Source organism: Eucyclogobius newberryi, unplaced genomic scaffold (genome assembly GCF_026437365.1).
Source record: "Eucyclogobius newberryi isolate DKJ021-1_F unplaced genomic scaffold, fEucNew1.0.hap1 SCAF_179, whole genome shotgun sequence".
NCBI classification, from domain to species: domain Eukaryota; kingdom Metazoa; phylum Chordata; class Actinopteri; order Gobiiformes; family Gobiidae; genus Eucyclogobius; species Eucyclogobius newberryi.
Window position 1 is genome coordinate 1 of NW_027315811.1, and position 18,678 is coordinate 18,678.

The 18,678-nt window shown below is 45.3% G+C and overlaps 67 non-coding genes across 67 annotated transcripts; all 67 read right to left on the reverse strand.

Moving 5' to 3' along the window:
* Positions 1–203: 203 nt before the first annotated feature.
* Positions 204–322, reverse strand: LOC140364065 (5S ribosomal RNA). The gene has a single exon (XR_011927505.1). It is a non-coding gene; the product is annotated as a 5S ribosomal RNA (ribosomal RNA).
* Positions 323–471: 149 nt separating this feature from the next.
* LOC140363735 (5S ribosomal RNA) lies at positions 472–590 on the reverse strand. Its single transcript, XR_011927193.1, has one exon. It is a non-coding gene; the product is annotated as a 5S ribosomal RNA (ribosomal RNA).
* Positions 591–761: 171 nt separating this feature from the next.
* On the reverse strand, positions 762–880 carry LOC140363955 (5S ribosomal RNA). Its single transcript, XR_011927400.1, has one exon. It is a non-coding gene; the product is annotated as a 5S ribosomal RNA (ribosomal RNA).
* Positions 881–1,039: 159 nt separating this feature from the next.
* Positions 1,040–1,158, reverse strand: LOC140364072 (5S ribosomal RNA). The gene has a single exon (XR_011927511.1). It is a non-coding gene; the product is annotated as a 5S ribosomal RNA (ribosomal RNA).
* A 160-nt stretch (positions 1,159–1,318) lies between these two features.
* Positions 1,319–1,437, reverse strand: LOC140364191 (5S ribosomal RNA). Its single transcript, XR_011927622.1, has one exon. It is a non-coding gene; the product is annotated as a 5S ribosomal RNA (ribosomal RNA).
* Positions 1,438–1,597: 160 nt separating this feature from the next.
* LOC140363736 (5S ribosomal RNA) lies at positions 1,598–1,716 on the reverse strand. Its single transcript, XR_011927194.1, has one exon. It is a non-coding gene; the product is annotated as a 5S ribosomal RNA (ribosomal RNA).
* Positions 1,717–1,875: 159 nt separating this feature from the next.
* LOC140363725 (5S ribosomal RNA) lies at positions 1,876–1,994 on the reverse strand. The gene has a single exon (XR_011927184.1). It is a non-coding gene; the product is annotated as a 5S ribosomal RNA (ribosomal RNA).
* Positions 1,995–2,155: 161 nt separating this feature from the next.
* On the reverse strand, positions 2,156–2,274 carry LOC140363737 (5S ribosomal RNA). Its single transcript, XR_011927195.1, has one exon. It is a non-coding gene; the product is annotated as a 5S ribosomal RNA (ribosomal RNA).
* Positions 2,275–2,433: 159 nt separating this feature from the next.
* LOC140363748 (5S ribosomal RNA) lies at positions 2,434–2,552 on the reverse strand. Its single transcript, XR_011927206.1, has one exon. It is a non-coding gene; the product is annotated as a 5S ribosomal RNA (ribosomal RNA).
* Positions 2,553–2,712: 160 nt separating this feature from the next.
* Positions 2,713–2,831, reverse strand: LOC140363738 (5S ribosomal RNA). Its single transcript, XR_011927196.1, has one exon. It is a non-coding gene; the product is annotated as a 5S ribosomal RNA (ribosomal RNA).
* Positions 2,832–2,990: 159 nt separating this feature from the next.
* LOC140363760 (5S ribosomal RNA) lies at positions 2,991–3,109 on the reverse strand. The gene has a single exon (XR_011927217.1). It is a non-coding gene; the product is annotated as a 5S ribosomal RNA (ribosomal RNA).
* A 156-nt stretch (positions 3,110–3,265) lies between these two features.
* On the reverse strand, positions 3,266–3,384 carry LOC140363772 (5S ribosomal RNA). Its single transcript, XR_011927228.1, has one exon. It is a non-coding gene; the product is annotated as a 5S ribosomal RNA (ribosomal RNA).
* Positions 3,385–3,543: 159 nt separating this feature from the next.
* On the reverse strand, positions 3,544–3,662 carry LOC140363784 (5S ribosomal RNA). Its single transcript, XR_011927239.1, has one exon. It is a non-coding gene; the product is annotated as a 5S ribosomal RNA (ribosomal RNA).
* A 156-nt stretch (positions 3,663–3,818) lies between these two features.
* Positions 3,819–3,937, reverse strand: LOC140363739 (5S ribosomal RNA). The gene has a single exon (XR_011927197.1). It is a non-coding gene; the product is annotated as a 5S ribosomal RNA (ribosomal RNA).
* A 155-nt stretch (positions 3,938–4,092) lies between these two features.
* Positions 4,093–4,211, reverse strand: LOC140364078 (5S ribosomal RNA). The gene has a single exon (XR_011927517.1). It is a non-coding gene; the product is annotated as a 5S ribosomal RNA (ribosomal RNA).
* Positions 4,212–4,360: 149 nt separating this feature from the next.
* Positions 4,361–4,479, reverse strand: LOC140363740 (5S ribosomal RNA). Its single transcript, XR_011927198.1, has one exon. It is a non-coding gene; the product is annotated as a 5S ribosomal RNA (ribosomal RNA).
* A 170-nt stretch (positions 4,480–4,649) lies between these two features.
* Positions 4,650–4,768, reverse strand: LOC140363795 (5S ribosomal RNA). The gene has a single exon (XR_011927250.1). It is a non-coding gene; the product is annotated as a 5S ribosomal RNA (ribosomal RNA).
* A 160-nt stretch (positions 4,769–4,928) lies between these two features.
* LOC140363807 (5S ribosomal RNA) lies at positions 4,929–5,047 on the reverse strand. Its single transcript, XR_011927261.1, has one exon. It is a non-coding gene; the product is annotated as a 5S ribosomal RNA (ribosomal RNA).
* A 160-nt stretch (positions 5,048–5,207) lies between these two features.
* LOC140363819 (5S ribosomal RNA) lies at positions 5,208–5,326 on the reverse strand. The gene has a single exon (XR_011927272.1). It is a non-coding gene; the product is annotated as a 5S ribosomal RNA (ribosomal RNA).
* Positions 5,327–5,482: 156 nt separating this feature from the next.
* Positions 5,483–5,601, reverse strand: LOC140363741 (5S ribosomal RNA). The gene has a single exon (XR_011927199.1). It is a non-coding gene; the product is annotated as a 5S ribosomal RNA (ribosomal RNA).
* A 156-nt stretch (positions 5,602–5,757) lies between these two features.
* LOC140364091 (5S ribosomal RNA) lies at positions 5,758–5,876 on the reverse strand. Its single transcript, XR_011927528.1, has one exon. It is a non-coding gene; the product is annotated as a 5S ribosomal RNA (ribosomal RNA).
* Positions 5,877–6,025: 149 nt separating this feature from the next.
* On the reverse strand, positions 6,026–6,144 carry LOC140363742 (5S ribosomal RNA). The gene has a single exon (XR_011927200.1). It is a non-coding gene; the product is annotated as a 5S ribosomal RNA (ribosomal RNA).
* A 170-nt stretch (positions 6,145–6,314) lies between these two features.
* LOC140363831 (5S ribosomal RNA) lies at positions 6,315–6,433 on the reverse strand. The gene has a single exon (XR_011927283.1). It is a non-coding gene; the product is annotated as a 5S ribosomal RNA (ribosomal RNA).
* Positions 6,434–6,593: 160 nt separating this feature from the next.
* LOC140363843 (5S ribosomal RNA) lies at positions 6,594–6,712 on the reverse strand. Its single transcript, XR_011927295.1, has one exon. It is a non-coding gene; the product is annotated as a 5S ribosomal RNA (ribosomal RNA).
* Positions 6,713–6,872: 160 nt separating this feature from the next.
* On the reverse strand, positions 6,873–6,991 carry LOC140363855 (5S ribosomal RNA). Its single transcript, XR_011927306.1, has one exon. It is a non-coding gene; the product is annotated as a 5S ribosomal RNA (ribosomal RNA).
* Positions 6,992–7,150: 159 nt separating this feature from the next.
* Positions 7,151–7,269, reverse strand: LOC140363743 (5S ribosomal RNA). The gene has a single exon (XR_011927201.1). It is a non-coding gene; the product is annotated as a 5S ribosomal RNA (ribosomal RNA).
* A 149-nt stretch (positions 7,270–7,418) lies between these two features.
* On the reverse strand, positions 7,419–7,537 carry LOC140363744 (5S ribosomal RNA). Its single transcript, XR_011927202.1, has one exon. It is a non-coding gene; the product is annotated as a 5S ribosomal RNA (ribosomal RNA).
* A 156-nt stretch (positions 7,538–7,693) lies between these two features.
* On the reverse strand, positions 7,694–7,812 carry LOC140363745 (5S ribosomal RNA). Its single transcript, XR_011927203.1, has one exon. It is a non-coding gene; the product is annotated as a 5S ribosomal RNA (ribosomal RNA).
* A 156-nt stretch (positions 7,813–7,968) lies between these two features.
* On the reverse strand, positions 7,969–8,087 carry LOC140364103 (5S ribosomal RNA). Its single transcript, XR_011927539.1, has one exon. It is a non-coding gene; the product is annotated as a 5S ribosomal RNA (ribosomal RNA).
* Positions 8,088–8,236: 149 nt separating this feature from the next.
* On the reverse strand, positions 8,237–8,355 carry LOC140363746 (5S ribosomal RNA). The gene has a single exon (XR_011927204.1). It is a non-coding gene; the product is annotated as a 5S ribosomal RNA (ribosomal RNA).
* A 170-nt stretch (positions 8,356–8,525) lies between these two features.
* On the reverse strand, positions 8,526–8,644 carry LOC140363867 (5S ribosomal RNA). The gene has a single exon (XR_011927317.1). It is a non-coding gene; the product is annotated as a 5S ribosomal RNA (ribosomal RNA).
* A 160-nt stretch (positions 8,645–8,804) lies between these two features.
* On the reverse strand, positions 8,805–8,923 carry LOC140363879 (5S ribosomal RNA). Its single transcript, XR_011927328.1, has one exon. It is a non-coding gene; the product is annotated as a 5S ribosomal RNA (ribosomal RNA).
* A 160-nt stretch (positions 8,924–9,083) lies between these two features.
* LOC140363890 (5S ribosomal RNA) lies at positions 9,084–9,202 on the reverse strand. Its single transcript, XR_011927339.1, has one exon. It is a non-coding gene; the product is annotated as a 5S ribosomal RNA (ribosomal RNA).
* A 160-nt stretch (positions 9,203–9,362) lies between these two features.
* LOC140363902 (5S ribosomal RNA) lies at positions 9,363–9,481 on the reverse strand. Its single transcript, XR_011927350.1, has one exon. It is a non-coding gene; the product is annotated as a 5S ribosomal RNA (ribosomal RNA).
* A 160-nt stretch (positions 9,482–9,641) lies between these two features.
* On the reverse strand, positions 9,642–9,760 carry LOC140363914 (5S ribosomal RNA). Its single transcript, XR_011927361.1, has one exon. It is a non-coding gene; the product is annotated as a 5S ribosomal RNA (ribosomal RNA).
* Positions 9,761–9,920: 160 nt separating this feature from the next.
* On the reverse strand, positions 9,921–10,039 carry LOC140363925 (5S ribosomal RNA). Its single transcript, XR_011927372.1, has one exon. It is a non-coding gene; the product is annotated as a 5S ribosomal RNA (ribosomal RNA).
* A 159-nt stretch (positions 10,040–10,198) lies between these two features.
* On the reverse strand, positions 10,199–10,317 carry LOC140363747 (5S ribosomal RNA). The gene has a single exon (XR_011927205.1). It is a non-coding gene; the product is annotated as a 5S ribosomal RNA (ribosomal RNA).
* A 149-nt stretch (positions 10,318–10,466) lies between these two features.
* LOC140363749 (5S ribosomal RNA) lies at positions 10,467–10,585 on the reverse strand. Its single transcript, XR_011927207.1, has one exon. It is a non-coding gene; the product is annotated as a 5S ribosomal RNA (ribosomal RNA).
* A 156-nt stretch (positions 10,586–10,741) lies between these two features.
* Positions 10,742–10,860, reverse strand: LOC140363751 (5S ribosomal RNA). Its single transcript, XR_011927208.1, has one exon. It is a non-coding gene; the product is annotated as a 5S ribosomal RNA (ribosomal RNA).
* Positions 10,861–11,016: 156 nt separating this feature from the next.
* Positions 11,017–11,135, reverse strand: LOC140364114 (5S ribosomal RNA). The gene has a single exon (XR_011927550.1). It is a non-coding gene; the product is annotated as a 5S ribosomal RNA (ribosomal RNA).
* Positions 11,136–11,284: 149 nt separating this feature from the next.
* On the reverse strand, positions 11,285–11,403 carry LOC140363752 (5S ribosomal RNA). The gene has a single exon (XR_011927209.1). It is a non-coding gene; the product is annotated as a 5S ribosomal RNA (ribosomal RNA).
* Positions 11,404–11,573: 170 nt separating this feature from the next.
* Positions 11,574–11,692, reverse strand: LOC140363753 (5S ribosomal RNA). The gene has a single exon (XR_011927210.1). It is a non-coding gene; the product is annotated as a 5S ribosomal RNA (ribosomal RNA).
* A 166-nt stretch (positions 11,693–11,858) lies between these two features.
* LOC140363937 (5S ribosomal RNA) lies at positions 11,859–11,977 on the reverse strand. Its single transcript, XR_011927383.1, has one exon. It is a non-coding gene; the product is annotated as a 5S ribosomal RNA (ribosomal RNA).
* A 156-nt stretch (positions 11,978–12,133) lies between these two features.
* Positions 12,134–12,252, reverse strand: LOC140363949 (5S ribosomal RNA). The gene has a single exon (XR_011927394.1). It is a non-coding gene; the product is annotated as a 5S ribosomal RNA (ribosomal RNA).
* A 159-nt stretch (positions 12,253–12,411) lies between these two features.
* On the reverse strand, positions 12,412–12,530 carry LOC140363962 (5S ribosomal RNA). The gene has a single exon (XR_011927406.1). It is a non-coding gene; the product is annotated as a 5S ribosomal RNA (ribosomal RNA).
* A 155-nt stretch (positions 12,531–12,685) lies between these two features.
* On the reverse strand, positions 12,686–12,804 carry LOC140363754 (5S ribosomal RNA). The gene has a single exon (XR_011927211.1). It is a non-coding gene; the product is annotated as a 5S ribosomal RNA (ribosomal RNA).
* A 158-nt stretch (positions 12,805–12,962) lies between these two features.
* LOC140363755 (5S ribosomal RNA) lies at positions 12,963–13,081 on the reverse strand. The gene has a single exon (XR_011927212.1). It is a non-coding gene; the product is annotated as a 5S ribosomal RNA (ribosomal RNA).
* A 170-nt stretch (positions 13,082–13,251) lies between these two features.
* On the reverse strand, positions 13,252–13,370 carry LOC140364217 (5S ribosomal RNA). Its single transcript, XR_011927646.1, has one exon. It is a non-coding gene; the product is annotated as a 5S ribosomal RNA (ribosomal RNA).
* Positions 13,371–13,526: 156 nt separating this feature from the next.
* LOC140364126 (5S ribosomal RNA) lies at positions 13,527–13,645 on the reverse strand. The gene has a single exon (XR_011927561.1). It is a non-coding gene; the product is annotated as a 5S ribosomal RNA (ribosomal RNA).
* Positions 13,646–13,794: 149 nt separating this feature from the next.
* On the reverse strand, positions 13,795–13,913 carry LOC140363756 (5S ribosomal RNA). The gene has a single exon (XR_011927213.1). It is a non-coding gene; the product is annotated as a 5S ribosomal RNA (ribosomal RNA).
* Positions 13,914–14,082: 169 nt separating this feature from the next.
* LOC140363757 (5S ribosomal RNA) lies at positions 14,083–14,201 on the reverse strand. The gene has a single exon (XR_011927214.1). It is a non-coding gene; the product is annotated as a 5S ribosomal RNA (ribosomal RNA).
* Positions 14,202–14,360: 159 nt separating this feature from the next.
* On the reverse strand, positions 14,361–14,479 carry LOC140363973 (5S ribosomal RNA). The gene has a single exon (XR_011927417.1). It is a non-coding gene; the product is annotated as a 5S ribosomal RNA (ribosomal RNA).
* Positions 14,480–14,633: 154 nt separating this feature from the next.
* Positions 14,634–14,752, reverse strand: LOC140363758 (5S ribosomal RNA). Its single transcript, XR_011927215.1, has one exon. It is a non-coding gene; the product is annotated as a 5S ribosomal RNA (ribosomal RNA).
* Positions 14,753–14,901: 149 nt separating this feature from the next.
* Positions 14,902–15,020, reverse strand: LOC140363759 (5S ribosomal RNA). The gene has a single exon (XR_011927216.1). It is a non-coding gene; the product is annotated as a 5S ribosomal RNA (ribosomal RNA).
* A 171-nt stretch (positions 15,021–15,191) lies between these two features.
* Positions 15,192–15,310, reverse strand: LOC140363985 (5S ribosomal RNA). Its single transcript, XR_011927428.1, has one exon. It is a non-coding gene; the product is annotated as a 5S ribosomal RNA (ribosomal RNA).
* Positions 15,311–15,466: 156 nt separating this feature from the next.
* LOC140363761 (5S ribosomal RNA) lies at positions 15,467–15,585 on the reverse strand. Its single transcript, XR_011927218.1, has one exon. It is a non-coding gene; the product is annotated as a 5S ribosomal RNA (ribosomal RNA).
* A 149-nt stretch (positions 15,586–15,734) lies between these two features.
* On the reverse strand, positions 15,735–15,853 carry LOC140363762 (5S ribosomal RNA). The gene has a single exon (XR_011927219.1). It is a non-coding gene; the product is annotated as a 5S ribosomal RNA (ribosomal RNA).
* Positions 15,854–16,009: 156 nt separating this feature from the next.
* Positions 16,010–16,128, reverse strand: LOC140363997 (5S ribosomal RNA). Its single transcript, XR_011927439.1, has one exon. It is a non-coding gene; the product is annotated as a 5S ribosomal RNA (ribosomal RNA).
* A 159-nt stretch (positions 16,129–16,287) lies between these two features.
* On the reverse strand, positions 16,288–16,406 carry LOC140364009 (5S ribosomal RNA). Its single transcript, XR_011927450.1, has one exon. It is a non-coding gene; the product is annotated as a 5S ribosomal RNA (ribosomal RNA).
* Positions 16,407–16,562: 156 nt separating this feature from the next.
* Positions 16,563–16,681, reverse strand: LOC140363763 (5S ribosomal RNA). The gene has a single exon (XR_011927220.1). It is a non-coding gene; the product is annotated as a 5S ribosomal RNA (ribosomal RNA).
* Positions 16,682–16,839: 158 nt separating this feature from the next.
* On the reverse strand, positions 16,840–16,958 carry LOC140364020 (5S ribosomal RNA). Its single transcript, XR_011927461.1, has one exon. It is a non-coding gene; the product is annotated as a 5S ribosomal RNA (ribosomal RNA).
* Positions 16,959–17,114: 156 nt separating this feature from the next.
* On the reverse strand, positions 17,115–17,233 carry LOC140363764 (5S ribosomal RNA). The gene has a single exon (XR_011927221.1). It is a non-coding gene; the product is annotated as a 5S ribosomal RNA (ribosomal RNA).
* Positions 17,234–17,391: 158 nt separating this feature from the next.
* Positions 17,392–17,510, reverse strand: LOC140363765 (5S ribosomal RNA). The gene has a single exon (XR_011927222.1). It is a non-coding gene; the product is annotated as a 5S ribosomal RNA (ribosomal RNA).
* Positions 17,511–17,659: 149 nt separating this feature from the next.
* On the reverse strand, positions 17,660–17,778 carry LOC140363767 (5S ribosomal RNA). Its single transcript, XR_011927223.1, has one exon. It is a non-coding gene; the product is annotated as a 5S ribosomal RNA (ribosomal RNA).
* Positions 17,779–17,934: 156 nt separating this feature from the next.
* Positions 17,935–18,053, reverse strand: LOC140364031 (5S ribosomal RNA). Its single transcript, XR_011927472.1, has one exon. It is a non-coding gene; the product is annotated as a 5S ribosomal RNA (ribosomal RNA).
* A 156-nt stretch (positions 18,054–18,209) lies between these two features.
* LOC140363768 (5S ribosomal RNA) lies at positions 18,210–18,328 on the reverse strand. The gene has a single exon (XR_011927224.1). It is a non-coding gene; the product is annotated as a 5S ribosomal RNA (ribosomal RNA).
* Positions 18,329–18,484: 156 nt separating this feature from the next.
* LOC140363769 (5S ribosomal RNA) lies at positions 18,485–18,603 on the reverse strand. Its single transcript, XR_011927225.1, has one exon. It is a non-coding gene; the product is annotated as a 5S ribosomal RNA (ribosomal RNA).
* Positions 18,604–18,678: the final 75 nt, after the last annotated feature.

Consider the following 18,678-nt stretch of genomic DNA (forward strand, 5'->3'; position numbering starts at 1 on the left):
CGAGATCAGACGAGATCGGGCTGGTCCAGGGTGGTATGGCCGTGAGCGAAATGTTCCAGGTCAAAACGGCCTTTTTTATATCAAACACTGTCTTTTCGTGAAGAGTACCTTCACGCCACTTGCTCGGTCAAAATTGGGATATCTCAATGAAAAACTTCTTTTTTTTTTTTTTTTTTTTTTTGACAGGTGAAAAAGTATGAAAATGCTCACAGCACCAGGTATTCCCAGGCGGTCTCCCATCCAAGTACTAAACAGGCCCAACCCTGCTTGGCTTCCGAGATCAGACGAGATCGGGCGGGTCCAGGGTGGTATGGCCGTGAGCGAAATGTTCCAGGTCAAAACGGCCTTTTTTATATCAAACACTGTCTTTTCGTGAAGAGTACCTTCACGCCACTTGCTCGGTCAAAATTGGGATATCTCAATGAAAAACTTCTTTTTTTTTTTTTTTTGACAGGTGAAAAAGTGTGAAAATGCTCACAGCACCTGGTATTCCCAGGCGGTCTCCCATCCAAGTACTAACCAGGCCCAACCCTGCTTGGCTTCCGAGATCAGACGAGATCGGGCTGGTCCAGGGTGGTATGGCCGTGAGCGAAATGTTCCAGGTCAAAACTCGTATAAATTGCTTTTTTTGCATCAAACACTGTCTTTTCGTGAAGAGTACCTTCACGCCACTTGCTCGGTCAAAATTGGGATATCTCAATGAAAAACTTCTTTTTTTTTTTTTTTTTTTTTTTTTTTTGACAGGTGAAAAAGGGGGGAAATGCTCACAGCACCTGGTATTCCCAGGCGGTCTCCCATCCAAGTACTAAACAGGCCCAACCCTGCTTGGCTTCCGAGATCAGACGAGATCGGGCGGGTCCAGGGTGGTATGGCCGTGAGCGAAATGTTCCAGGTCAAAACGGCCTTTTTTATATCAAACACTGTCTTTTCGTGAAGAGTACCTTCACGCCACTTGCTCGGTCAAAATTGGGATATCTCAATGAAAAACTTCTTTTTTTTTTTTTTTTTTTTTTTTTTGACAGGTGAAAAAGGGGGGAAATGCTCACAGCACCTGGTATTCCCAGGCGGTCTCCCATCCAAGTACTAAACAGGCCCAACCCTGCTTGGCTTCCGAGATCAGACGAGATCGGGCGGGTCCAGGGTGGTATGGCCGTGAGCGAAATGTTCCAGGTCAAAACGGCCTTTTTTATATCAAACACTGTCTTTTCGTGAAGAGTACCTTCACGCCACTTGCTCGGTCAAAATTGGGATATCTCAATGAAAAACTTCTTTTTTTTTTTTTTTTTTTTTTTTTTTGACAGGTGAAAAAGGGGGGAAATGCTCACAGCACCTGGTATTCCCAGGCGGTCTCCCATCCAAGTACTAAACAGGCCCAACCCTGCTTGGCTTCCGAGATCAGACGAGATCGGGCGGGTCCAGGGTGGTATGGCCGTGAGCGAAATGTTCCAGGTCAAAACGGCCTTTTTTATATCAAACACTGTCTTTTCGTGAAGAGTACCTTCACGCCACTTGCTCGGTCAAAATTGGGATATCTCAATGAAAAACTTCTTTTTTTTTTTTTTTTTTTTTTTTTTTGACAGGTGAAAAAGTGTGAAAATGCTCACAGCACCTGGTATTCCCAGGCGGTCTCCCATCCAAGTACTAACCAGGCCCAACCCTGCTTGGCTTCCGAGATCAGACGAGATCGGGCTGGTCCAGGGTGGTATGGCCGTGAGCGAAATGTTCCAGGTCAAAACGGCCTTTTTTATATCAAACACTGTCTTTTCGTGAAGAGTACCTTCACGCCACTTGCTCGGTCAAAATTGGGATATCTCAATGAAAAACTTCTTTTTTTTTTTTTTTTTTTTTTTTTTGACAGGTGAAAAAGGGGGGAAATGCTCACAGCACCTGGTATTCCCAGGCGGTCTCCCATCCAAGTACTAAACAGGCCCAACCCTGCTTGGCTTCCGAGATCAGACGAGATCGGGCGGGTCCAGGGTGGTATGGCCGTGAGCGAAATGTTCCAGGTCAAAACGGCCTTTTTTATATCAAACACTGTCTTTTCGTGAAGAGTACCTTCACGCCACTTGCTCGGTCAAAATTGGGATATCTCAATGAAAAACTTCTTTTTTTTTTTTTTTTTTTTTTTTTTTTGACAGGTGAAAAAGGGGGGAAATGCTCACAGCACCTGGTATTCCCAGGCGGTCTCCCATCCAAGTACTAAACAGGCCCAACCCTGCTTGGCTTCCGAGATCAGACGAGATCGGGCGGGTCCAGGGTGGTATGGCCGTGAGCGAAATGTTCCAGGTCAAAACGGCCTTTTTTATATCAAACACTGTCTTTTCGTGAAGAGTACCTTCACGCCACTTGCTCGGTCAAAATTGGGATATCTCAATGAAAAACTTCTTTTTTTTTTTTTTTTTTTTTTTTTTGACAGGTGAAAAAGGGGGGAAATGCTCACAGCACCTGGTATTCCCAGGCGGTCTCCCATCCAAGTACTAAACAGGCCCAACCCTGCTTGGCTTCCGAGATCAGACGAGATCGGGCGGGTCCAGGGTGGTATGGCCGTGAGCGAAATGTTCCAGGTCAAAACGGCCTTTTTTATATCAAACACTGTCTTTTCGTGAAGAGTACCTTCACGCCACTTGCTCGGTCAAAATTGGGATATCTCAATGAAAAACTTCTTTTTTTTTTTTTTTTTTTTTTTTTTTGACAGGTGAAAAAGTGTGAAAATGCTCACAGCACCTGGTATTCCCAGGCGGTCTCCCATCCAAGTACTAACCAGGCCCAACCCTGCTTGGCTTCCGAGATCAGACGAGATCGGGCTGGTCCAGGGTGGTATGGCCGTGAGCGAAATGTTCCAGGTCAAAACGGCCTTTTTTATATCAAACACTGTCTTTTCGTGAAGAGTACCTTCACGCCACTTGCTCGGTCAAAATTGGGATATCTCAATGAAAAACTTCTTTTTTTTTTTTTTTTTTTTTTTTTTGACAGGTGAAAAAGGGGGGAAATGCTCACAGCACCTGGTATTCCCAGGCGGTCTCCCATCCAAGTACTAAACAGGCCCAACCCTGCTTGGCTTCCGAGATCAGACGAGATCGGGCGGGTCCAGGGTGGTATGGCCGTGAGCGAAATGTTCCAGGTCAAAACGGCCTTTTTTATATCAAACACTGTCTTTTCGTGAAGAGTACCTTCACGCCACTTGCTCGGTCAAAATTGGGATATCTCAATGAAAAACTTCTTTTTTTTTTTTTTTTTTTTTTTGACAGGTGAAAAAGGGGGGAAATGCTCACAGCACCTGGTATTCCCAGGCGGTCTCCCATCCAAGTACTAAACAGGCCCAACCCTGCTTGGCTTCCGAGATCAGACGAGATCGGGCGGGTCCAGGGTGGTATGGCCGTGAGCGAAATGTTCCAGGTCAAAACGGCCTTTTTTATATCAAACACTGTCTTTTCGTGAAGAGTACCTTCACGCCACTTGCTCGGTCAAAATTGGGATATCTCAATGAAAAACTTCTTTTTTTTTTTTTTTTTTTTTTTTTTGACAGGTGAAAAAGGGGGGAAATGCTCACAGCACCTGGTATTCCCAGGCGGTCTCCCATCCAAGTACTAAACAGGCCCAACCCTGCTTGGCTTCCGAGATCAGACGAGATCGGGCGGGTCCAGGGTGGTATGGCCGTGAGCGAAATGTTCCAGGTCAAAACGGCCTTTTTTATATCAAACACTGTCTTTTCGTGAAGAGTACCTTCACGCCACTTGCTCGGTCAAAATTGGGATATCTCAATGAAAAACTTCTTTTTTTTTTTTTTTTTTTTTTTGACAGGTGAAAAAGGGGGGAAATGCTCACAGCACCTGGTATTCCCAGGCGGTCTCCCATCCAAGTACTAACCAGGCCCAACCCTGCTTGGCTTCCGAGATCAGACGAGATCGGGCTGGTCCAGGGTGGTATGGCCGTGAGCGAAATGTTCCAGGTCAAAACGGCCTTTTTTATATCAAACACTGTCTTTTCGTGAAGAGTACCTTCACGCCACTTGCTCGGTCAAAATTGGGATATCTCAATGAAAAACTTCTTTTTTTTTTTTTTTTTTTTTTGACAGGTGAAAAAGTATGAAAATGCTCACAGCACCAGGTATTCCCAGGCGGTCTCCCATCCAAGTACTAAACAGGCCCAACCCTGCTTGGCTTCCGAGATCAGACGAGATCGGGCGGGTCCAGGGTGGTATGGCCGTGAGCGAAATGTTCCAGGTCAAAACGGCCTTTTTTATATCAAACACTGTCTTTTCGTGAAGAGTACCTTCACGCCACTTGCTCGGTCAAAATTGGGATATCTCAATGAAAAACTTCTTTTTTTTTTTTTTTTGACAGGTGAAAAAGTGTGAAAATGCTCACAGCACCTGGTATTCCCAGGCGGTCTCCCATCCAAGTACTAACCAGGCCCAACCCTGCTTGGCTTCCGAGATCAGACGAGATCGGGCTGGTCCAGGGTGGTATGGCCGTGAGCGAAATGTTCCAGGTCAAAACTCGTATAAATTGCTTTTTTTGCATCAAACACTGTCTTTTCGTGAAGAGTACCTTCACGCCACTTGCTCGGTCAAAATTGGGATATCTCAATGAAAAACTTCTTTTTTTTTTTTTTTTTTTTTTTTTTTGACAGGTGAAAAAGGGGGGAAATGCTCACAGCACCTGGTATTCCCAGGCGGTCTCCCATCCAAGTACTAAACAGGCCCAACCCTGCTTGGCTTCCGAGATCAGACGAGATCGGGCGGGTCCAGGGTGGTATGGCCGTGAGCGAAATGTTCCAGGTCAAAACGGCCTTTTTTATATCAAACACTGTCTTTTCGTGAAGAGTACCTTCACGCCACTTGCTCGGTCAAAATTGGGATATCTCAATGAAAAACTTCTTTTTTTTTTTTTTTTTTTTTTTTTTTGACAGGTGAAAAAGGGGGGAAATGCTCACAGCACCTGGTATTCCCAGGCGGTCTCCCATCCAAGTACTAAACAGGCCCAACCCTGCTTGGCTTCCGAGATCAGACGAGATCGGGCGGGTCCAGGGTGGTATGGCCGTGAGCGAAATGTTCCAGGTCAAAACGGCCTTTTTTATATCAAACACTGTCTTTTCGTGAAGAGTACCTTCACGCCACTTGCTCGGTCAAAATTGGGATATCTCAATGAAAAACTTCTTTTTTTTTTTTTTTTTTTTTTTTTTTGACAGGTGAAAAAGGGGGGAAATGCTCACAGCACCTGGTATTCCCAGGCGGTCTCCCATCCAAGTACTAAACAGGCCCAACCCTGCTTGGCTTCCGAGATCAGACGAGATCGGGCGGGTCCAGGGTGGTATGGCCGTGAGCGAAATGTTCCAGGTCAAAACGGCCTTTTTTATATCAAACACTGTCTTTTCGTGAAGAGTACCTTCACGCCACTTGCTCGGTCAAAATTGGGATATCTCAATGAAAAACTTCTTTTTTTTTTTTTTTTTTTTTTTGACAGGTGAAAAAGGGGGGAAATGCTCACAGCACCTGGTATTCCCAGGCGGTCTCCCATCCAAGTACTAACCAGGCCCAACCCTGCTTGGCTTCCGAGATCAGACGAGATCGGGCTGGTCCAGGGTGGTATGGCCGTGAGCGAAATGTTCCAGGTCAAAACGGCCTTTTTTATATCAAACACTGTCTTTTCGTGAAGAGTACCTTCACGCCACTTGCTCGGTCAAAATTGGGATATCTCAATGAAAAACTTCTTTTTTTTTTTTTTTTTTTTTTTGACAGGTGAAAAAGTATGAAAATGCTCACAGCACCAGGTATTCCCAGGCGGTCTCCCATCCAAGTACTAAACAGGCCCAACCCTGCTTGGCTTCCGAGATCAGACGAGATCGGGCGGGTCCAGGGTGGTATGGCCGTGAGCGAAATGTTCCAGGTCAAAACGGCCTTTTTTATATCAAACACTGTCTTTTCGTGAAGAGTACCTTCACGCCACTTGCTCGGTCAAAATTGGGATATCTCAATGAAAAACTTCTTTTTTTTTTTTTTTTGACAGGTGAAAAAGTGTGAAAATGCTCACAGCACCTGGTATTCCCAGGCGGTCTCCCATCCAAGTACTAACCAGGCCCAACCCTGCTTGGCTTCCGAGATCAGACGAGATCGGGCTGGTCCAGGGTGGTATGGCCGTGAGCGAAATGTTCCAGGTCAAAACTCGTATAAATTGCTTTTTTTGCATCAAACACTGTCTTTTCGTGAAGAGTACCTTCACGCCACTTGCTCGGTCAAAATTGGGATATCTCAATGAAAAACTTCTTTTTTTTTTTTTTTTTTTTTTTTTTTGACAGGTGAAAAAGGGGGGAAATGCTCACAGCACCTGGTATTCCCAGGCGGTCTCCCATCCAAGTACTAAACAGGCCCAACCCTGCTTGGCTTCCGAGATCAGACGAGATCGGGCGGGTCCAGGGTGGTATGGCCGTGAGCGAAATGTTCCAGGTCAAAACGGCCTTTTTTATATCAAACACTGTCTTTTCGTGAAGAGTACCTTCACGCCACTTGCTCGGTCAAAATTGGGATATCTCAATGAAAAACTTCTTTTTTTTTTTTTTTTTTTTTTTTTTTGACAGGTGAAAAAGGGGGGAAATGCTCACAGCACCTGGTATTCCCAGGCGGTCTCCCATCCAAGTACTAAACAGGCCCAACCCTGCTTGGCTTCCGAGATCAGACGAGATCGGGCGGGTCCAGGGTGGTATGGCCGTGAGCGAAATGTTCCAGGTCAAAACGGCCTTTTTTATATCAAACACTGTCTTTTCGTGAAGAGTACCTTCACGCCACTTGCTCGGTCAAAATTGGGATATCTCAATGAAAAACTTCTTTTTTTTTTTTTTTTTTTTTTTTTTTGACAGGTGAAAAAGGGGGGAAATGCTCACAGCACCTGGTATTCCCAGGCGGTCTCCCATCCAAGTACTAAACAGGCCCAACCCTGCTTGGCTTCCGAGATCAGACGAGATCGGGCGGGTCCAGGGTGGTATGGCCGTGAGCGAAATGTTCCAGGTCAAAACGGCCTTTTTTATATCAAACACTGTCTTTTCGTGAAGAGTACCTTCACGCCACTTGCTCGGTCAAAATTGGGATATCTCAATGAAAAACTTCTTTTTTTTTTTTTTTTTTTTTTTTTTGACAGGTGAAAAAGTGTGAAAATGCTCACAGCACCTGGTATTCCCAGGCGGTCTCCCATCCAAGTACTAACCAGGCCCAACCCTGCTTGGCTTCCGAGATCAGACGAGATCGGGCTGGTCCAGGGTGGTATGGCCGTGAGCGAAATGTTCCAGGTCAAAACGGCCTTTTTTATATCAAACACTGTCTTTTCGTGAAGAGTACCTTCACGCCACTTGCTCGGTCAAAATTGGGATATCTCAATGAAAAACTTCTTTTTTTTTTTTTTTTGACAGGTGAAAAAGTGTGAAAATGCTCACAGCACCTGGTATTCCCAGGCGGTCTCCCATCCAAGTACTAACCAGGCCCAACCCTGCTTGGCTTCCGAGATCAGACGAGATCGGGCTGGTCCAGGGTGGTATGGCCGTGAGCGAAATGTTCCAGGTCAAAACGGCCTTTTTTATATCAAACACTGTCTTTTCGTGAAGAGTACCTTCACGCCACTTGCTCGGTCAAAATTGGGATATCTCAATGAAAAACTTCTTTTTTTTTTTTTTTTTTTTTTTGACAGGTGAAAAAGTATGAAAATGCTCACAGCACCTGGTATTCCCAGGCGGTCTCCCATCCAAGTACTAACCAGGCCCAACCCTGCTTGGCTTCCGAGATCAGACGAGATCGGGCTGGTCCAGGGTGGTATGGCCGTGAGCGAAATGTTCCAGGTCAAAACGGCCTTTTTTATATCAAACACTGTCTTTTCGTGAAGAGTACCTTCACGCCACTTGCTCGGTCAAAATTGGGATATCTCAATGAAAAACTTCTTTTTTTTTTTTTTTTTTTTTTTGACAGGTGAAAAAGTATGAAAATGCTCACAGCACCAGGTATTCCCAGGCGGTCTCCCATCCAAGTACTAAACAGGCCCAACCCTGCTTGGCTTCCGAGATCAGACGAGATCGGGCGGGTCCAGGGTGGTATGGCCGTGAGCGAAATGTTCCAGGTCAAAACGGCCTTTTTTATATCAAACACTGTCTTTTCGTGAAGAGTACCTTCACGCCACTTGCTCGGTCAAAATTGGGATATCTCAATGAAAAACTTCTTTTTTTTTTTTTTTTGACAGGTGAAAAAGTGTGAAAATGCTCACAGCACCTGGTATTCCCAGGCGGTCTCCCATCCAAGTACTAACCAGGCCCAACCCTGCTTGGCTTCCGAGATCAGACGAGATCGGGCTGGTCCAGGGTGGTATGGCCGTGAGCGAAATGTTCCAGGTCAAAACTCGTATAAATTGCTTTTTTTGCATCAAACACTGTCTTTTCGTGAAGAGTACCTTCACGCCACTTGCTCGGTCAAAATTGGGATATCTCAATGAAAAACTTCTTTTTTTTTTTTTTTTTTTTTTTTTTTGACAGGTGAAAAAGGGGGGAAATGCTCACAGCACCTGGTATTCCCAGGCGGTCTCCCATCCAAGTACTAAACAGGCCCAACCCTGCTTGGCTTCCGAGATCAGACGAGATCGGGCGGGTCCAGGGTGGTATGGCCGTGAGCGAAATGTTCCAGGTCAAAACGGCCTTTTTTATATCAAACACTGTCTTTTCGTGAAGAGTACCTTCACGCCACTTGCTCGGTCAAAATTGGGATATCTCAATGAAAAACTTCTTTTTTTTTTTTTTTTTTTTTTTTTTTGACAGGTGAAAAAGGGGGGAAATGCTCACAGCACCTGGTATTCCCAGGCGGTCTCCCATCCAAGTACTAAACAGGCCCAACCCTGCTTGGCTTCCGAGATCAGACGAGATCGGGCGGGTCCAGGGTGGTATGGCCGTGAGCGAAATGTTCCAGGTCAAAACGGCCTTTTTTGCATCAAACACTGTCTTTTCGTGAAGAGTACCTTCACGCCACTTGCTCGGTCAAAATTGGGATATCTCAATGAAAAACTTCTTTTTTTTTTTTTTTTTTTTTTTTTTTGACAGGTGAAAAAGGGGGGAAATGCTCACAGCACCTGGTATTCCCAGGCGGTCTCCCATCCAAGTACTAAACAGGCCCAACCCTGCTTGGCTTCCGAGATCAGACGAGATCGGGCGGGTCCAGGGTGGTATGGCCGTGAGCGAAATGTTCCAGGTCAAAACGGCCTTTTTTATATCAAACACTGTCTTTTCGTGAAGAGTACCTTCACGCCACTTGCTCGGTCAAAATTGGGATATCTCAATGAAAAACTTCTTTTTTTTTTTTTTTTTTTTTTTTTTTGACAGGTGAAAAAGGGGGGAAATGCTCACAGCACCTGGTATTCCCAGGCGGTCTCCCATCCAAGTACTAAACAGGCCCAACCCTGCTTGGCTTCCGAGATCAGACGAGATCGGGCGGGTCCAGGGTGGTATGGCCGTGAGCGAAATGTTCCAGGTCAAAACGGCCTTTTTTATATCAAACACTGTCTTTTCGTGAAGAGTACCTTCACGCCACTTGCTCGGTCAAAATTGGGATATCTCAATGAAAAACTTCTTTTTTTTTTTTTTTTTTTTTTTTTTTGACAGGTGAAAAAGGGGGGAAATGCTCACAGCACCTGGTATTCCCAGGCGGTCTCCCATCCAAGTACTAAACAGGCCCAACCCTGCTTGGCTTCCGAGATCAGACGAGATCGGGCGGGTCCAGGGTGGTATGGCCGTGAGCGAAATGTTCCAGGTCAAAACGGCCTTTTTTATATCAAACACTGTCTTTTCGTGAAGAGTACCTTCACGCCACTTGCTCGGTCAAAATTGGGATATCTCAATGAAAAACTTCTTTTTTTTTTTTTTTTTTTTTTTTTTTGACAGGTGAAAAAGGGGGGAAATGCTCACAGCACCTGGTATTCCCAGGCGGTCTCCCATCCAAGTACTAAACAGGCCCAACCCTGCTTGGCTTCCGAGATCAGACGAGATCGGGCGGGTCCAGGGTGGTATGGCCGTGAGCGAAATGTTCCAGGTCAAAACGGCCTTTTTTATATCAAACACTGTCTTTTCGTGAAGAGTACCTTCACGCCACTTGCTCGGTCAAAATTGGGATATCTCAATGAAAAACTTCTTTTTTTTTTTTTTTTTTTTTTTTTTGACAGGTGAAAAAGTGTGAAAATGCTCACAGCACCTGGTATTCCCAGGCGGTCTCCCATCCAAGTACTAACCAGGCCCAACCCTGCTTGGCTTCCGAGATCAGACGAGATCGGGCTGGTCCAGGGTGGTATGGCCGTGAGCGAAATGTTCCAGGTCAAAACGGCCTTTTTTATATCAAACACTGTCTTTTCGTGAAGAGTACCTTCACGCCACTTGCTCGGTCAAAATTGGGATATCTCAATGAAAAACTTCTTTTTTTTTTTTTTTTGACAGGTGAAAAAGTGTGAAAATGCTCACAGCACCTGGTATTCCCAGGCGGTCTCCCATCCAAGTACTAACCAGGCCCAACCCTGCTTGGCTTCCGAGATCAGACGAGATCGGGCTGGTCCAGGGTGGTATGGCCGTGAGCGAAATGTTCCAGGTCAAAACGGCCTTTTTTATATCAAACACTGTCTTTTCGTGAAGAGTACCTTCACGCCACTTGCTCGGTCAAAATTGGGATATCTCAATGAAAAACTTCTTTTTTTTTTTTTTTTTTTTTTTGACAGGTGAAAAAGTATGAAAATGCTCACAGCACCTGGTATTCCCAGGCGGTCTCCCATCCAAGTACTAACCAGGCCCAACCCTGCTTGGCTTCCGAGATCAGACGAGATCGGGCTGGTCCAGGGTGGTATGGCCGTGAGCGAAATGTTCCAGGTCAAAACGGCCTTTTTTATATCAAACACTGTCTTTTCGTGAAGAGTACCTTCACGCCACTTGCTCGGTCAAAATTGGGATATCTCAATGAAAAACTTCTTTTTTTTTTTTTTTTTTTTTTTGACAGGTGAAAAAGTATGAAAATGCTCACAGCACCAGGTATTCCCAGGCGGTCTCCCATCCAAGTACTAAACAGGCCCAACCCTGCTTGGCTTCCGAGATCAGACGAGATCGGGCGGGTCCAGGGTGGTATGGCCGTGAGCGAAATGTTCCAGGTCAAAACGGCCTTTTTTATATCAAACACTGTCTTTTCGTGAAGAGTACCTTCACGCCACTTGCTCGGTCAAAATTGGGATATCTCAATGAAAAACTTCTTTTTTTTTTTTTTTTGACAGGTGAAAAAGTGTGAAAATGCTCACAGCACCTGGTATTCCCAGGCGGTCTCCCATCCAAGTACTAACCAGGCCCAACCCTGCTTGGCTTCCGAGATCAGACGAGATCGGGCTGGTCCAGGGTGGTATGGCCGTGAGCGAAATGTTCCAGGTCAAAACTCGTATAAATTGCTTTTTTTGCATCAAACACTGTCTTTTCGTGAAGAGTACCTTCACGCCACTTGCTCGGTCAAAATTGGGATATCTCAATGAAAAACTTCTTTTTTTTTTTTTTTTTTTTTTTTTTTGACAGGTGAAAAAGTGTGAAAATGCTCACAGCACCTGGTATTCCCAGGCGGTCTCCCATCCAAGTACTAACCAGGCCCAACCCTGCTTGGCTTCCGAGATCAGACGAGATCGGGCTGGTCCAGGGTGGTATGGCCGTGAGCGAAATGTTCCAGGTCAAAACTCGTATAAATTGCTTTTTTTGCATCAAACACTGTCTTTTCGTGAAGAGTACCTTCACGCCACTTGCTCGGTCAAAATTGGGATATCTCAATGAAAAACTTCTTTTTTTTTTTTTTTTTTTTTTTGACAGGTGAAAAAGGGGGGAAATGCTCACAGCACCTGGTATTCCCAGGCGGTCTCCCATCCAAGTACTAAACAGGCCCAACCCTGCTTGGCTTCCGAGATCAGACGAGATCGGGCGGGTCCAGGGTGGTATGGCCGTGAGCGAAATGTTCCAGGTCAAAACGGCCTTTTTTATATCAAACACTGTCTTTTCGTGAAGAGTACCTTCACGCCACTTGCTCGGTCAAAATTGGGATATCTCAATGAAAAACTTCTTTTTTTTTTTTTTTTTTTTTTTGACAGGTGAAAAAGGGGGGAAATGCTCACAGCACCTGGTATTCCCAGGCGGTCTCCCATCCAAGTACTAAACAGGCCCAACCCTGCTTGGCTTCCGAGATCAGACGAGATCGGGCGGGTCCAGGGTGGTATGGCCGTGAGCGAAATGTTCCAGGTCAAAACGGCCTTTTTTATATCAAACACTGTCTTTTCGTGAAGAGTACCTTCACGCCACTTGCTCGGTCAAAATTGGGATATCTCAATGAAAAACTTCTTTTTTTTTTTTTTTTTTTTTTTTTTGACAGGTGAAAAAGGGGGGAAATGCTCACAGCACCTGGTATTCCCAGGCGGTCTCCCATCCAAGTACTAAACAGGCCCAACCCTGCTTGGCTTCCGAGATCAGACGAGATCGGGCGGGTCCAGGGTGGTATGGCCGTGAGCGAAATGTTCCAGGTCAAAACGGCCTTTTTTATATCAAACACTGTCTTTTCGTGAAGAGTACCTTCACGCCACTTGCTCGGTCAAAATTGGGATATCTCAATGAAAAACTTCTTTTTTTTTTTTTTTTTTTTTTGACAGGTGAAAAAGTATGAAAATGCTCACAGCACCTGGTATTCCCAGGCGGTCTCCCATCCAAGTACTAACCAGGCCCAACCCTGCTTGGCTTCCGAGATCAGACGAGATCGGGCTGGTCCAGGGTGGTATGGCCGTGAGCGAAATGTTCCAGGTCAAAACGGCCTTTTTTATATCAAACACTGTCTTTTCGTGAAGAGTACCTTCACGCCACTTGCTCGGTCAAAATTGGGATATCTCAATGAAAAACTTCTTTTTTTTTTTTTTTTTTTTTTTTTGACAGGTGAAAAAGTGTGAAAATGCTCACAGCACCTGGTATTCCCAGGCGGTCTCCCATCCAAGTACTAACCAGGCCCAACCCTGCTTGGCTTCCGAGATCAGACGAGATCGGGCTGGTCCAGGGTGGTATGGCCGTGAGCGAAATGTTCCAGGTCAAAACTCGTATAAATTGCTTTTTTTGCATCAAACACTGTCTTTTCGTGAAGAGTACCTTCACGCCACTTGCTCGGTCAAAATTGGGATATCTCAATGAAAAACTTCTTTTTTTTTTTTTTTTTTTTTTTTTTTGACAGGTGAAAAAGTGTGAAAATGCTCACAGCACCTGGTATTCCCAGGCGGTCTCCCATCCAAGTACTATACAGGCCCAACCCTGCTTGGCTTCCGAGATCAGACGAGATCGGGCTGGTCCAGGGTGGTATGGCCGTGAGCGAAATGTTCCAGGTCAAAACGGCCTTTTTTATATCAAACACTGTCTTTTCGTGAAGAGTACCTTCACGCCACTTGCTCGGTCAAAATTGGGATATCTCAATGAAAAACTTCTTTTTTTTTTTTTTTTTTTTTTTGACAGGTGAAAAAGTATGAAAATGCTCACAGCACCAGGTATTCCCAGGCGGTCTCCCATCCAAGTACTAAACAGGCCCAACCCTGCTTGGCTTCCGAGATCAGACGAGATCGGGCGGGTCCAGGGTGGTATGGCCGTGAGCGAAATGTTCCAGGTCAAAACGGCCTTTTTTATATCAAACACTGTCTTTTCGTGAAGAGTACCTTCACGCCACTTGCTCGGTCAAAATTGGGATATCTCAATGAAAAACTTCTTTTTTTTTTTTTTTTGACAGGTGAAAAAGTGTGAAAATGCTCACAGCACCTGGTATTCCCAGGCGGTCTCCCATCCAAGTACTAACCAGGCCCAACCCTGCTTGGCTTCCGAGATCAGACGAGATCGGGCTGGTCCAGGGTGGTATGGCCGTGAGCGAAATGTTCCAGGTCAAAACTCGTATAAATTGCTTTTTTTGCATCAAACACTGTCTTTTCGTGAAGAGTACCTTCACGCCACTTGCTCGGTCAAAATTGGGATATCTCAATGAAAAACTTCTTTTTTTTTTTTTTTTTTTTTTTTTTGACAGGTGAAAAAGTGTGAAAATGCTCACAGCACCTGGTATTCCCAGGCGGTCTCCCATCCAAGTACTAACCAGGCCCAACCCTGCTTGGCTTCCGAGATCAGACGAGATCGGGCTGGTCCAGGGTGGTATGGCCGTGAGCAAAATGTTCCAGGTCAAAACGGCCTTTTTTATATCAAACACTGTCTTTTCGTGAAGAGTACCTTCACGCCACTTGCTCGGTCAAAATTGGGATATCTCAATGAAAAACTTCTTTTTTTTTTTTTTTTTTTTTTTTTTGACAGGTGAAAAAGGGGGGAAATGCTCACAGCACCTGGTATTCCCAGGCGGTCTCCCATCCAAGTACTAAACAGGCCCAACCCTGCTTGGCTTCCGAGATCAGACGAGATCGGGCGGGTCCAGGGTGGTATGGCCGTGAGCGAAATGTTCCAGGTCAAAACGGCCTTTTTTATATCAAACACTGTCTTTTCGTGAAGAGTACCTTCACGCCACTTGCTCGGTCAAAATTGGGATATCTCAATGAAAAACTTCTTTTTTTTTTTTTTTTTTTTTTGACAGGTGAAAAAGTATGAAATGCTCACAGCACCTGGTATTCCCAGGCGGTCTCCCATCCAAGTACTAACCAGGCCCAACCCTGCTTGGCTTCCGAGATCAGACGAGATCGGGCTGGTCCAGGGTGGTATGGCCGTGAGCGAAATGTTCCAGGTCAAAACGGCCTTTTTTATATCAAACACTGTCTTTTCGTGAAGAGTACCTTCACGCCACTTGCTCGGTCAAAATTGGGATATCTCAATGAAAAACTTCTTTTTTTTTTTTTTTTGACAGGTGAAAAAGTGTGAAAATGCTCACAGCACCTGGTATTCCCAGGCGGTCTCCCATCCAAGTACTAACCAGGCCCAACCCTGCTTGGCTTCCGAGATCAGACGAGATCGGGCTGGTCCAGGGTGGTATGGCCGTGAGCGAAATGTTCCAGGTCAAAACTCGTATAAATGGCTTTTTTTTGCATCAAACACTGTCTTTTCGTGAAGAGTACCTTCACGCCACTTGCTCGGTCAAAATTGGGATATCTCAATCAAAAACTTCTTTTTTTTTTTTTTTTTTTTTTTTTTTGACAGGTGAAAAAGGGGGGAAATGCTCACAGCACCTGGTATTCCCAGGCGGTCTCCCATCCAAGTACTAAACAGGCCCAACCCTGCTTGGCTTCCGAGATCAGACGAGATCGGGCGGGTCCAGGGTGGTATGGCCGTGAGCGAAATGTTCCAGGTCAAAACGGCCTTTTTTATATCAAACACTGTCTTTTCGTGAAGAGTACCTTCACGCCACTTGCTCGGTCAAAATTGGGATATCTCAATGAAAAACTTCTTTTTTTTTTTTTTTTTTTTTTTGACAGGTGAAAAAGTATGAAAATGCTCACAGCACCTGGTATTCCCAGGCGGTCTCCCATCCAAGTACTAACCAGGCCCAACCCTGCTTGGCTTCCGAGATCAGACGAGATCGGGCTGGTCCAGGGTGGTATGGCCGTGAGCGAAATGTTCCAGGTCAAAACGGCCTTTTTTATATCAAACACTGTCTTTTCGTGAAGAGTACCTTCACGCCACTTGCTCGGTCAAAATTGGGATATCTCAATGAAAAACTTCTTTTTTTTTTTTTTTTGACAGGTGAAAAAGTGTGAAAATGCTCACAGCACCTGGTATTCCCAGGCGGTCTCCCATCCAAGTACTAACCAGGCCCAACCCTGCTTGGCTTCCGAGATCAGACGAGATCGGGCTGGTCCAGGGTGGTATGGCCGTGAGCGAAATGTTCCAGGTCAAAACGGCCTTTTTTATATCAAACACTGTCTTTTCGTGAAGAGTACCTTCACGCCACTTGCTCGGTCAAAATTGGGATATCTCAATGAAAAACTTCTTTTTTTTTTTTTTTTTTTTTTTGACAGGTGAAAAAGGGGGGAAATGCTCACAGCACCTGGTATTCCCAGGCGGTCTCCCATCCAAGTACTAAACAGGCCCAACCCTGCTTGGCTTCCGAGATCAGACGAGATCGGGCGGGTCCAGGGTGGTATGGCCGTGAGCGAAATGTTCCAGGTCAAAACGGCCTTTTTTATATCAAACACTGTCTTTTCGTGAAGAGTACCTTCACGCCACTTGCTCGGTCAAAATTGGGATATCTCAATGAAAAACTTCTTTTTTTTTTTTTTTTTTTTTTTTTTGACAGGTGAAAAAGGGGGGAAATGCTCACAGCACCTGGTATTCCCAGGCGGTCTCCCATCCAAGTACTAAACAGGCCCAACCCTGCTTGGCTTCCGAGATCAGACGAGATCGGGCGGGTCCAGGGTGGTATGGCCGTGAGCGAAATGTTCCAGGTCAAAACGGCCTTTTTTATATCAAACACTGTCTTTTCGTGAAGAGTACCTTCACGCCACTTGCTCGGTCAAAATTGGGATATCTCAATGAAAAACTTCTTTTTTTTTTTTTTTTTTTTTTTGACAGGTGAAAAAGTATGAAAATGCTCACAGCACCTGGTATTCCCAGGCGGTCTCCCATCCAAGTACTAACCAGGCCCAACCCTGCTTGGCTTCCGAGATCAGACGAGATCGGGCTGGTCCAGGGTGGTATGGCCGTGAGCGAAATGTTCCAGGTCAAAACGGCCTTTTTTATATCAAACACTGTCTTTTCGTGAAGAGTACCTTCACGCCACTTGCTCGGTCAAAATTGGGATATCTCAATGAAAAACTTCTTTTTTTTTTTTTTTTTTTTTTTTTGACAGGTGAAAAAGGGGGGAAATGCTCACAGCACCTGGTATTCCCAGGCGGTCTCCCATCCAAGTACTAAACAGGCCCAACCCTGCTTGGCTTCCGAGATCAGACGAGATCGGGCGGGTCCAGGGTGGTATGGCCGTGAGCGAAATGTTCCAGGTCAAAACGGCCTTTTTTATATCAAACACTGTCTTTTCGTGAAGAGTACCTTCACGCCACTTGCTCGGTCAAAATTGGGATATCTCAATGAAAAACTTCTTTTTTTTTTTTTTTTTTTTTTTGACAGGTGAAAAAGTATGAAAATGCTCACAGCACCTGGTATTCCCAGGCGGTCTCCCATCCAAGTACTAACCAGGCCCAACCCTGCTTGGCTTCCGAGATCAGACGAGATCGGGCTGGTCCAGGGTGGTATGGCCGTGAGCGAAATGTTCCAGGTCAAAACGGCCTTTTTTATATCAAACACTGTCTTTTCGTGAAGAGTACCTTCACGCCACTTGCTCGGTCAAAATTGGGATATCTCAATGAAAAACTTCTTTTTTTTTTTTTTTTTTTTTTTTTGACAGGTGAAAAAGTGTGAAAATGCTCACAGCACCTGGTATTCCCAGGCGGTCTCCCATCCAAGTACTAACCAGGCCCAACCCTGCTTGGCTTCCGAGATCAGACGAGATCGGGCTGGTCCAGGGTGGTATGGCCGTGAGCGAAATGTTCCAGGTCAAAACGGCCTTTTTTATATCAAACACTGTCTTTTCGTGAAGAGTACCTTCACGCCACTTGCTCGGTCAAAATTGGGATATCTCAATGAAAAACTTCTTTTTTTTTTTTTTTTGACAGGTGAAAAAGTGTGAAAATGCTCACAGCACCTGGTATTCCCAGGCGGTCTCCCATCCAAGTACTAACCAGGCCCAACCCTGCTTGGCTTCCGAGATCAGACGAGATCGGGCTGGTCCAGGGTGGTATGGCCGTGAGCGAAATGTTCCAGGTCAAAACGGCCTTTTTTATATCAAACACTGTCTTTTCGTGAAGAGTACCTTCACGCCACTTGCTCGGTCAAAATTGGGATATCTCAATGAAAAACTTCTTTTTTTTTTTTTTTTTTTTTTTGACAGGTGAAAAAGGGGGGAAATGCTCACAGCACCTGGTATTCCCAGGCGGTCTCCCATCCAAGTACTAAACAGGCCCAACCCTGCTTGGCTTCCGAGATCAGACGAGATCGGGCGGGTCCAGGGTGGTATGGCCGTGAGCGAAATGTTCCAGGTCAAAACGGCCTTTTTTATATCAAACACTGTCTTTTCGTGAAGAGTACCTTCACGCCACTTGCTCGGTCAAAATTGGGATATCTCAATGAAAAACTTCTTTTTTTTTTTTTTTTTTTTTTTGACAGGTGAAAAAGTATGAAAATGCTCACAGCACCTGGTATTCCCAGGCGGTCTCCCATCCAAGTACTAACCAGGCCCAACCCTGCTTGGCTTCCGAGATCAGACGAGATCGGGCTGGTCCAGGGTGGTATGGCCGTGAGCGAAATGTTCCAGGTCAAAACGGCCTTTTTTATATCAAACACTGTCTTTTCGTGAAGAGTACCTTCACGCCACTTGCTCGGTCAAAATTGGGATATCTCAATGAAAAACTTCTTTTTTTTTTTTTTTTTTTTTTTGACAGGTGAAAAAGTGTGAAAATGCTCACAGCACCTGGTATTCCCAGGCGGTCTCCCATCCAAGTACTAACCAGGCCCAACCCTGCTTGGCTTCCGAGATCAGACGAGATCGGGCTGGTCCAGGGTGGTATGGCCGTGAGCGAAATGTTCCAGGTCAAAACGGCCTTTTTTATATCAAACACTGTCTTTTCGTGAAGAGTACCTTCACGCCACTTG